General features: G+C 39.2%; 1 protein-coding gene across 10 annotated transcripts in view; it reads left to right on the forward strand.

The window, feature by feature from the left end:
• The window catches only part of DLGAP1 (DLG associated protein 1), a 964,206-nt gene that overhangs the window by 547,513 nt on the left and 405,227 nt on the right, over positions 1-11,466 (forward strand). The gene's annotated exons all lie outside the window — the stretch shown is intronic.

The raw sequence follows: 11,466 nt of genomic DNA on the forward strand, positions 1-11,466 counted from the left end.
AGTTTTTATTTTAACCACTATCTCAGTGAAATAAAAGTAATTATCATCACTAATTAATAAAAAAATCAAAAGCAAGAAAAGAACCCTAATCAATAATATCAACAAATTAGTATCCAGTGTTCTTGGGTGTTAGTACTAGACAGTCGGTCCCTTTTGGAACACAGCTTGAGACTTACAAATTGCAGTTAATGGTTCACAATATGACCAGTGGCATTAATGTGATACAAAAGTGCAGGTTAACTTTATTGTCAAAGACTGAAACCTTAACTTTAATCACTTGGTTTTTGGGATCTTGAGTCTTGAATAAGGGAACTTAGGTGCTTAAAAACCTGTAGGCCATGACCCTAAGCAATCTTGCTTACCTATGGTAGAAAGTCTCACTTAGGAAAGATCTTCAGCAATTGGTTTCAACTGTTTAGGACAGAAACCACTTTTACCACCCTTTGCCTCCTATCACTAAAGGCTGTCATGGCAATAAACACTCAGGTAATTTTTGGTATAAAATTATCACTGTTCCTTAGGTTTTCCAATGTAGAGAAAAGTTCATTTCTAACTTGTGATTCTAAATATCACCACCATATTTTTATAGAGTATGCTTTGTTTCTACTGATTTCAGCAACCCAGGCTAGGATTTTCAAAACACAAACTATACCTTGTGACCAGAACAGTAGAGAAGAAGATGAATGAGGGGTCCTATTACTGTGCTGTAAGCATTTTACAGACTGAAATATGCAAGCCTTTGCCTCTTAACATTTATTAGTCTAGATTTTAGGAACATGTTACCCCTGGCATGATACTTCAAACACATTTTTGTAGGTTTATTACTTTTCACGTAGTTTACTAAAAATGTATTATAATCAGCGCAAAATTGGATATTACCTGCTAATCTTATCATGTTTAAGGATGTTTTCTTATGGAGAAAAAGTATATTTGTGAGTTAGCCTAAATGGTTTATTTCACTCTTCTTAAGAGTGGCAGATAAACGTATAAGCAAGCATAAATAGTGAATCTATTAAAAACACACATGGCCTCCTATGACAGTGGCCACCAACCTGAAGTGCACATCAGAATCATCAAGAGAACATTCTGAAAATACAAATGACCAGGCCAAACCCCAGGCTTTTAGGAATGGGGGCCAGAAATCAGTAATTTTTCAAGAGTACTGATGAGGATCTTGAATCACAGCTAGCCAAATTTAAGAGCAAAATTCTATAGTTATGCACTGTTTTTGAGATATTTAATCTATTAAGCTATGAGTGCATGGTTTTAATCCTATATGACAACTACCTCTAAGTAATATATCATGAGATTATTTATACCTCCTAAATATGCCACATTCATAATCATGCATATATCCCTCTCCCCCATTACACTGTCTCTTTGTATATTGTGTTTTTCTCATTTTGCCCATGAGCCAAGTGAACAGGGAATTCTGTCCTACTCTGTTCAGTACAATGCCTAGAACATTGGCACTGAATGACTGTTAAAAATAACAGCAGGAACTGCACATTGCTTTCATATGCCAAAATTTTTTTCAGTGCAGGTATAGCAGGTTGAAAATTTACAGTCACAAATTATATGTGCAGGGGCATAACTTTTTATTAGTTTCCACAACTAAGTTAGACCTAGCTCTTAAGGCTCCAATTACAGTCAACACATAGAACTCAGAATTCTGCTGCCATGAAGCCTGTCTCTTTTAGATAAATATTTGATGAAACTGAATATTCTTCCATCCTGCTGGGAGGCTCACTGAGCATCCTGAATGGGTTACGTCCTCACAGCCTGGCCTCGCTGGCCTCTGATCTGTGGCTCATCCCTCCTGGTCGTTGGCACCTGCTGAGAGGTAGCCTGGCCTTCGAGTCTTCTATATGATCAACTGTTGATGACACCTGTGGTCTCTTCCACAGCCTTTGATCTTGAAGTGGGTGTACCTGTGTCCTCCATGCCCACCCACATGCCTCTTCCTGCATGTTTACAACTGCTGGGGAATCTTCACCTCTTCCTTCCTCCTCTAGCCAAGAAGTGAGGGGCTCTCTGAGGTCACTCATCCTCCACATCAGCTCCAGCCTGAATCAAGCCTACACTGGAGGTTTCTATTACAGGCTTGCTGTCTTCCCCAGCTTGGAATTTAGGCAAGAGATCTGGGATAGTTTCCTTACATATTTTATCGGGGTATTTCTATTGCCACACCAGGTATTGACCCTAGGAGTTGGTAGGATGAGATTTGAACCTTCTGGTAGCACCAGTCATTATTTATACATTGTTCTATAAACTGAGGTTCAAGAAATAATTTAGTGTTCATGGCCAGCATTTTTAAGTGAAATAGAAGAGGATATAGGCTAGGAAAGATCAAATAGAGTAGAATATATATTGCTACATGCTTTGGTTTTCCTAATACTGTATCAGGAAGTAAACTGCAGTCACCCGATTTGGGGGCTATTGGTCCCAGGACCCCCGCCCTGCCCCCACTGACGCTAACATCCATGGATGCTCATGTCCCCAATATAAAATCGTATAGTATTATAATATTTACATATAATTGCATATGCATATCCTCCCATATACTTTAAATCATCTCTAGATTACTTTTAATACTTAATACAACATAAATTGTTGCTATACTGAATTGCATTTTATTTGTATTACTATTACGGTATTGTTGTTTTTTTAAAATACAAACGTATATTCATTCGCTAATGTTTTCTTGAAGGAACAAGGTGGTTGTCGTTTTTAAAGGAATCTATTGATTGGAGTTCCAAGTTCTCTTTCTTGCGTAAACCACACTCATGGTGTGTTATCTATAAATTCCAATGTCAGTTTATTTAAATGTAGACATGCAAAGTAATTTGAGTCCAGAATCTTTCTAAATTTTCACCATTTTTCCAATTATTTACATTGGTCTCACCCACAGCTACTTTGGCAGCAACCTTAACAGCTCATGTCTATCCAACCTTTACACAGCTTACCATTTTATTTTTAGAAAAATGACTCTTGTTTTCTGCACTCATACTTCGGCAGTTTTTGTAACATTTAAATTACATAATTATAATTTCAAATTACACTAACATAAATAGATTTGAGGAAACATCTAGAAAAGCTCTAGAATAGCTTATTGGTATGAGAGTTCCTGTACTTCAGGCAGCCTGACTGTGTTTTCAGGGGGAATAAAGAGTGTCCCTTAAGCTGGTGAGTGAATTAGGTGGAATTTTGTTAAAGGACTTCAACTATACTGAGAGAAAAAAATAACAGACTCAAGATAAGATAAAGCAAAATGCAAGCTATAATAATTTCTTAAAAGCATTCCCATAGCATGACAACAGCATTTTTTTGATGGGCAAAGGACAAAGCAGAAGTGAAGACATTCTGGTTTCTAGACCCTGGTTAATTAGTAACCTTGGATAAATCAGCTAAACTTCCCAGATGTAGTTCAGTTCTTTTCTACTATAAAGATGGACTAAGTTTACATCAATTTCAAAAGCCTGTTATCCACATTTACCCAAGATTCTTGGGAGTAAACTACGGATTAGGTGAAAGGAGAGTGAATCACACTCCGTTTCCTAATCTATAAAAGGAGGGACTTGGGATTGGTCAGCAATTCCTCAGGTATGTTTTGCAGAACAGTCATAGCAGTCATTTCAAGCAATGGCTAGAGGTACTCTTCAAAAGGGTTCAAGGACCAGACTGTTTTGCAAAATGCTGTGGTAAAACCATTCAAAAGCTTTCTTTGCAAAACTTCGAACCCTTTTGTAGAGTAAAGCGTGCTGTACCTCTAAGTGAGGATTATGATAACCAGCTTCCCCCAAACACATTGTGCCAAACCTCTTCTCACAGAATATCTCTCAGGACTAGAGATCCACATAACACACTTTGGGGATCTTCTGACATGGCTATTTTTATGGTCCTTTTCTAGTTCGAAATTCACTGCTTAGCTGGGGCCTATCGCATTGTCTCATTAAAACTTTTAACAAACAATTGATTCGAAATTTCCAGAGGGGCAATGGGAATAACTTTTAAAAGGCAAAACCTTGAACTAAGTCAGGAAGAAAGAGGGAGAGTTACCATAGCCTTCTTTAGATGTTTCCTTGTTACCAAGTAATGAATACCCCTCAAGTTGGTAATTATAAACAAATTTTTGTACGGAAATGGTATTGATTAAGGGTGACTTCCCAATTCTCTTTATACTTTTTTTGGTGCTTCCCTTTATTCAGGTACATTTCTTTTTTTTTTTTTTTTTCTTTTTTTTTTTTTTTTTTTTTTTTGAGATGGAGTCTCACTCTGTTGCCCAGGCTGGAGTGCAGTGGTGTGATCTCGGTTCACTGCAAGCTCCAACTCCCGGGTTCACGCCATTCTCCTGCCTCAGCCTCCCGAGTAGCTGGGACTACAGGCATCTGCCACCACGTCAAGCTAATTTTTTGTATTTTTAGTAGAGATGGGGTTTCACTGTGTTAGCCAGGAAGGTCTCAATCTCCTGACCTCGTGATCCGCCCAACTCAGCCTCCCAAAGTGCTGGGATTACAGGCATGAGCCACCATGCCCGGCCTATTCAGGTACATTTCAACTATCCTGGTTTATTTTTCTAATGTCAGGGTAAGAACTAGATAGAGAAAATGGAACAGATATTAAAATAATAATAATAATAATGAATAATAGGGCCAAGGTTTCTATTTAGAAACCCTACAAAGCCATGCATATTCAGTAGTCCAGAAAATGTATCTACTATGCCAAATGAGTGGGGTACATGCTTTTATTACTTTTATATTTTATGTACAAGATGTAAGTGAGCAAGATCCAAAGAATGTCTTGAAAGACGGAGTGATCTTAAGGTTTCTTAAGGAGTGAAAAGCATTTTCAAACATTATCAATTAATATTTGTATCAATTATATTCCTTTATAAAAATAAAATATTTAATCTTAACAACCTTGCTTTAATTATGAAGGCTGTGTGTCCCTCAAACACTGATTCATTAAGTGGTTAAACTATAGGAAATCAGGAGCATTTTCTCCTGGTTTGAATAGATTCTTTAATCATCACTAAAAACCCACCAAATGGTAAGTCCAAGAATGCCGATGATCAATGCTGTTACAGTTCAACTCCATAGACTTAGGCTCTGGGGCGGGACTAGGTGAAACCCACGGGTTACATTTTGTCTTGGCTTAACCCCAGGCTTAAGGACTTCCATAAGAATAAATACAACTTTTAAAATTCTATTTCCCTAAAGGGTTATGTCATTCTGAAGCCAATCCAGCATTGCCATAGTGTTTGCAGACTTCCTTAGTGCCACCTACCACATCGTCACTATTGACCACAGAGCCATCAAAACTCGTCTAGACCTGATCTTGCACTGCTTGGCCGTTGGTGGGCTGTGGAGCAGTGCTACATGCGCTATTTGGCCTTGTTCTGGGTAATCTCCTGAAAAAGGAGATCAGTCTAACATGCTATCATTCACAGCCATTGGTTACTTAAGGGATTTATCCCCACTTAATGTAAATGCTCCTGAGAGTGCATCTTCTCAATTCTGTTGATGGTGTAAAAGGAACAGAAGGAAATTCTCACTAGACTAGGGTCAGGAAGGAAAATTTTTCCTTAAGCCCAGAGTTTTAGGCTTGATTAGTGATGTTTCCTTACGAAAGTTACCCATCTCTCTAGGAGATCATGCAAAAGAGACTCACTCAGGCCAGTATTCAGCCCCAGGATAGTGTCTCTTTGTTTTTTGCAGAATAGTTCTAGAAACACTAATGTTACTAACATTGCTGCCTTTGCCATTTCAATATTGCTATTTTTCCAATGAGGCATCTGGTATGAAACAAAACAACAAATTAAATGTTAGAGTCAGCTATTGTAGGAGGATCTTCTAAAATGTTTTTCATGGTACTATCACTTCCCCCTGAAAGGAATGGTCAACCTAACAAACTCACAGACATCTTAGATTTCTCCATTCTTCCTATAAAACATCCAACAAATATTAGACCCAGTGGAGTGAAATACATGCTGTAAATATGGCTCTTATTGTTTGTGGTTGTGTCTAAGGTTAAGAGAATTTTATAGTGTGATTCATCTGAGGTTTAAAAGATCTGCTGCAAAAGAACCCTAGGACCATTTTCCCCATGCATATTTGCAGCATGAATACTGTGCTAGTCATATGTAAATCCATGGGTGTCCATACATTATGCTTGTAATGTTATCTCAATTTTCCTGCTTCTAAAATGGAGGGATTTGGACTTAATTACAAATAATGGTTTTTGAAAAATATTTTTAAAAATACGATTGCATATCCTTTATTAAAAGGAGGTAGGTTCCTGTGATCTAATTGAGTCAATTACCACGTTCATGTTCCCAGTGAGCTTCACTTTCTACTGGGTTTGCTGTTCATTTCTTCAGCTCAGGTAGCATTTGTAAGCAGGTCATTGATTTTTCCATATTTCCTTCCCTCAGTACATCCCCAAATATCTCCATTCATTTATTTAATTCAGTCAGTAACAAGATTAGAGTAGAGATAGAAAGATGTATGAGAACTGGTTCTTGCCTTCCAAGAGCGTGCAATTGAAAAGAGAGTACAGGGCGCTAAAGGAATATCTTAAACACAGTGTACACATGGTGAATGTTTCCTCACAGGCAAAGTGCTTCTGGGTCTCAGAAGAGAGGCAGATCACTCTCAGCTGGAATTAAGAGAGCTGATCACTCTCAGCGAAGGTTTCATGGAGGCAGGATTTGAATGAGTCTTAAAAGGTCTGTAGGATTCTGAGGGCTTCCCACTGAGAGGAAAGCTCAAGGCCAGGAAGACTCTCCCTAGTGTCCAGTCTAGAAATCACAAATATATGCATAGTTTATATAGGAGAACTTGGGCTGATACACATGGAAAGATAGATTGGAGCCAGCTTCTGGAGGACTTTGAATGTCTGACTAAAACTAAAATGTCTTTTAGTTTTAGTCTTTAAAGCTAAACTAAAAGAAACATGGCACATTTATGAGTAGGTCATGCTAATGCACGGTGGGGGCCGAGCAGAAAGCAGATACAGTACTATAGCTCAGAATATGAGACAAGTACAGTAATACAAATTTGAGGCCAAGCCAGATCTATTGTGAAACTTATAGAAATTGAAAGAAGAGAGAAGATGGAAGAGAGATTCATTTATCCATCAAATGAACATTTATTGAGCACCTACTGTATGCCAGTGTTTTCTAAACATCCATCCTTTATATAGCATCATCATGATTTTGGCCAGGTCCATTTCTACTGATGTTGTATTTTAACTTAATAGTTTTCCACAAATAGACTTAGTTTTATTTGAATACATTTGTTAAAAGCAACTCGATATTACTTCCATTTGCCTTGCCATTTGGGATAAAATTAACCTTAAAAAAAGAACAAGGAAAACAAAGCAAGTTACTCATTTCCAGGTAGATACTGTGCCCACTGAAGCCTGCTTAAGAGGGAGGAAAAACAAATGTTAAGGGGTGTTCAAAATACACAATCAATTTTTTCTGCTCTGCCTGAACTAAAAGGATTAAAAGAGAATGGAAATGGAAATAACTTTCTCACTGTGAAATTCAATGCTGGTATTGAGGTTCTGTGCTCTAGGCAGCTACTGTGCTGGGAAGTGGGAAGGCAGACATGCACCTCACTTTATTCTCTGAGAGCTTGGTGGAGCGGAAAGACAAGCCCACAAATGAATGTTGCAAAGTGTGAGAAGAAAAATCTCAGAGTACCACGGACACCTTAGGGGTCTGTTGGCCAACTGAGAGGTTGAGGCATTCCTATTAGACTTCTCCTTCAGCTCATTATCACTTGGGAATTATATCCTAATTCTAGGGTTTAATTTAATTGCCACTCCATATGTATGGATTGCTTCCCTCTCATTGCTCAGAACTAATGTAATAACCCATTTGGTTTTCTGAAAAACACAATTAAGGAGGGGGAGATTTCTTAGACTAAGCAGAAATGTTAAAGTAAAGTGAAAATACCCCATGTAGGTGGTAAAATATTGCCACCCATGAGGATGTAGGGGACTGTGGGTCAGGTGTCAGATCCTTCTCCCTCACCATATCTATGTGCTGACATAGGTGAGCAATCACATGTCTCACAGCCAGCAGCATGGTGGCCAACATCCCTAGGGAACCAGCTCCAGGGTTCCTTCATGTGGTTCAGCTTTTATAGTTTTGGGAGATTATAAAGCTTGTTATTGACAAACAGTGGACTGGGTGTAAAGCAGAAAGTGTATTGTCCTTACGTGTAACTGTGGTCACCCCACAGTGGGAGAAGAGAGGATGAGAAGGAAGGAAATGAGTGTAGGAGACAATTGCAGAGCCTTACTAGATTTGGACAGAGCTCAGTGTGAAAAGTGAATGAGAGATGGTGGGCAGAGGAGCAGTTAAATTTTGAAGGATGAGTAGGAGCTGTGTAGGCAGGGAAGGGCATTGCTCAAGTGGAGGACGTAAGCACCATCCTCAGAGTCGTAAAGAACAGGGAGCCAGGGTGGGTAAGGAAAACTTCAAGTCGTTTGGTGGTTGCAGCCCAGGTTTGAGGGAGCAGCAGAAGGGAGTAGGGATGAGGGTGGAGGGCGTTCACAGCAAGATCACGAGGGGCTGTCAAGCTGCGCAAGGGTCCTAGTCATCATTTTGAAGGGAATAGAGACCGTTTTGTGCAGGGAAGGGACATGATCAGATTTGGAAGTTAGAAAGATCATCCTGGAGGAAGGAAAATAATGAGGTCGAGGGGGAGATGGGAGAGGCGAGGTGGCTTGGACAGAATATCTTGTAAACCATTTCTAAATATCTTTCTCCTTGTCCTTTTTGTTATCAGTACCCGAAACCAAATAAGGAATATCCAAAGGCGGGATTCTGTTACATCAAACTCCCACATTGAAGAAAATAGCTTTCTGAGGCCAAATTCTTTTTGTCCTCTAACCAACCCAATCTACTCTAACACAATCATGTGTGATTCCTCCTGCATCCCAAGGGCATAATGTTCCTCTTTTACAAGTCTTGGAGTATCCATTTATTTATGAGATACAAAAGTGAGCCCACAAGCTGATAGGCTTTCTTCCACTCCTTTTCTTTTATTCATTCAGGGTTTACTGAGCGCTCACTCTGTGCCTGGCATTGGGGTAGTTGCTGAGCAAACAAGTCTGACTGTTAAAGAATTCTCGTTAGGAGGGAAGACAGAATAATGTGCAAATAACTACTCAGTAGTGAAGCAAATGTTTAAAAGGTGCTAAAGTGTTATTTCCAAAGGGCCTGGTGCCCAGAAATACAGACATCTGTGCTGGAAAGTGGAGAGATAGTCGGGGGTCCTGAGGAGGGAGCTGATGAGAAACAACAATGTCGGTATCGGGGCAGACAGAATTGTCATCAGTTACCTCAAACTTCCAGTAACTCACAGGAGAGACACGCTGTGTTGCCAATATCAGATTCCCTTTCCACATCCCCTGTTCAATTATTTTATAAGCTTTGGGGTACAGAGTACATTTCTTCGGTACAGTCCTCCATTACTTATGGGTCCAGTCTTACAGCTTATCTACCTGCCACTGGATTCCAATCCTTTTTGCAGAGTTCATATTTGTACTTATAAACATTTGTCTCCACAATTTATTTCTTCAGGAATTTTTGTTTGTTTGTTTTTGGTTTTGTTTTTTGTTTTTTGTTTTTGCATATATGCCATGATGCAGAGCCATTCCCAGGGTCTAAACAAAAATCAACCTTGATAAAAAGTTTAAGTTACCTAATTCTAACAGGACACAGGATGTTGATCATGTTTTTAAAAAGGTGAAGTAGCAGCCAGCTATACGCCAAGGATCTTAGCAGGAAAACTTGCAATTTATAGCGCTGATTTTTCCTAACAAGCTTCCCCAGAGGAGAAAAACAGAGGGAGAGGGAGAAAAAGAACAATACATTTCTAAGCTCACACTGGCGGAAAGTGGGACAGTAAGAGAAGATGGCTTCCTTCTGGTTAAAGATGCTATGGTAGAAGGAAACTAGACAGAAATTCAAAGCAATGGGAAGGACATTTTCTGAAATTGGACCAAACCTGGATACAGAGTGTAAGGAGAATAAGAAAGCAATAGCAGCCCGAATTTTGAATCTCATTCCCTAAGTAAACATCCAAAAGGTTTCCTCAAATATGAAATTAATGATTTTCCTGCAAGCAACATCCTTTTAACATTCTTGCTGTTGCCCAAAGCCACTTCTCTGACTTACACAGGTACCACTCATTCTGGCCACAGGCACTCTTGCCAGCGCCAGTTGATCATACTCAGATCTGGTCTGCTGGAATATAGGCTGCTTGTTTATTTGTCTGGGAGATGAAACTTATAACCATACTTCAGTGCAGTTTTTTCCTGACACAGATTTGGGTAAAGGAAGCAAACCCCTTCAGCAGTCAGAGGAAAAGCTGCCATGGGCGGAGGTTGCTAGACAAACACCTGTCAATGCAGACTGCCCATAGGATGCCACCCAGTGAAGTGTTTATTGTGGGCTCATTTCCCCCTCCTTATATCTTTCACTTGACTTGCAGGTCTTTGCTCATAAGTGTAGTGTAGGATGCCTCCCTGAATGAAGTGAATTGCCTCCCACCCTGTGCCAACATAAGCAGATGGTGAGAAGTGGCCATACAGAAATTGAAAGCTGCAGGTTAAGCTGAGAGGTGTGAGCATTTTGTATGGAGAAGTTCATCATTTCCTCCAAATTGCTAGAATCCTTTACTTTACTTTACTTTAAATGGCCTATCTAAAGTGTAGATGATGTATATAGTCAGCCTATGTACATGTCTCTGGAATATATATGGCTTCCATGGTTTCAATTATTGTCTTATTGGAGAATAATAATAATAATAGATGAATAACTTTATTTCTAGTTCATGTTGGAAAGCGTGATTTTTCTCTGGTGTCTTCTTATTATGCTTATGTTAAGGTATATTCAAGTTAAAGGACATTGCCTAACTGCACATCAGTGATAGCAAAGCAACAGATTTGCTGCACCACACAAGGTCAGCTTGCCACCCCCATCCCCAGCTGTGCTGTATGCAATTTATGCAGCCATATGCTGCAACCTTGGTAACATCCCATCACTGTGTTGAGTGACAAAAGGTAACATTTGTCATTGACAGTGTAGTGGTGCCTAAACTGTGAGCTCTGGAGTCTGACTTCCTGGATTAACTACAAGTAAATTATTTAACTTTCCCATACCTCATTTTCCTCCTCTGGGAAATGAAGATAATAAGAGTACCTGCTTCATAGGGCTGCTGTGATAATTAAGTGGGATAATACATATAAGATGCCTAGGACAGGGTTTACCACAGAGACATATCCATTTTTCTAATATTTTCTGGAACATATTGCTGGTCAAGCATCTCAAATACAAAAATCCAAAATCAAAAATGCTGTAGAATCCAAAGCTTTTTGAGCACCAACATGAAACTCAAAGGAAATTCTCAGTGGAGCATTTTGGATTTTGGCACTTCAGATTTGGGA

This window comes from Pan troglodytes, chromosome 17, assembly GCF_028858775.2.
Source record: "Pan troglodytes isolate AG18354 chromosome 17, NHGRI_mPanTro3-v2.0_pri, whole genome shotgun sequence".
NCBI lineage: Eukaryota > Metazoa > Chordata > Mammalia > Primates > Hominidae > Pan > Pan troglodytes.